The sequence below is a fragment of the Zalophus californianus genome, chromosome 1 (assembly GCF_009762305.2).
Source record: "Zalophus californianus isolate mZalCal1 chromosome 1, mZalCal1.pri.v2, whole genome shotgun sequence".
Classification (NCBI taxonomy): domain Eukaryota; kingdom Metazoa; phylum Chordata; class Mammalia; order Carnivora; family Otariidae; genus Zalophus; species Zalophus californianus.
Window position 1 is genome coordinate 69,442,181 of NC_045595.1, and position 1,308 is coordinate 69,443,488.

The window sequence follows — 1,308 nt, forward strand, 5'->3', positions numbered from 1 at the left end:
GGCTGCTACAGAATAACAGCAAAAGTCTTGGTTCTGACACTGGTTTGAGCTCTGCCAGTAACTAACTATGTTCCTTGGGCCTCAGTTTCCTTACCTGTGAAATGGAGGGACTTGTTCTGATGTGCTCCATGGTCTGCCCAGCTTGGTGACAACCAGCCATTCCTTCTTTGACCTAGAACACGTGTGTTTACTTTTCCTAAAAGTGCGTGAGAACTATTTCTGCTTGTTTTTTGGGTGGGGATACAGGATTTTATTAAGGGATTTAATTAATCCCTCCCCCCCATCAAAGGTGAGTTTTGGAGCATCCCCAGTCCGGCTGGGGCCAGCTTAAGTGACCTGTAATTAAGTTGTAAATCTGTTCATGATTAAGTGTATGTCTGCCAGAGACCACAGGGTGGGGAGAAGTCTTCCCTAACCACAGGGGAAAACTGGAAGCCTGCCTGGGCGATGGACTTATGGAGGCAGAGAGGAGAAGAATGTGGAGCTCTGAGAATGGGCTAATGCAGGATGTCACAGAATTGCAGGCAAGAAATTAAAAAAAAAAAAAAAAAAAGCCAAGGAAGCAGGCACCTTCTGGTAGATGAGCAAGAAAAATGAGGCAGGGAATAACATGTAAAATTATCTACATACCTTGTACTTCAGACATTTATTTTGTTTTTCCAAAACACAAAAACAAAAACAAATCCTAGTGAGTTCAATATCATTACACTCATTTTACGGATGAGGAACCTGAAGTCAGGAGAGGTTTGTTTTGTTTCGTTCCCATTGCCGAGAGCCTACTGTGTACCAGCACATAACAGTGAACATGACAGACATTTTCTCAGCCTTCATGACACTTAGAGTCCAGTGAGCTCTCAGATAGCAAACAAAGGATTACCCAAATAATTATGTTAGAGTTGACCCTTGATTAACACAGGGGCTACAGGCACCAACCCTCTGCACAGTGGAAAATCTGTGTCTAATTTTCAGTTCTTCCAGAGCTTACTGTTAACAGGAAGCCTTACTGATAACATAATAGTGGATTAACATATATTTTGTGTATTATATGTAGTATATCCTCTATTCTTACAATAAAGTAAGCTAGAGGAAAAAAATATCAAGAAAAGCATAAGAAAGAGAAAGTACATTTACAGTACTGTGCTGTAAAAAATTCCTGTGTAAATGGACCCATGCAATTCAAACCCATGTTATTCAAAGGTCAACTGTAATTATAATGATGGGACATTCTATAAAAGGAAAAGTCTAGGGTGTTCACTAGGGTGCAGGCTAACAGTGGGTGCAACTATCTAACTGGATGCATGGATCAGA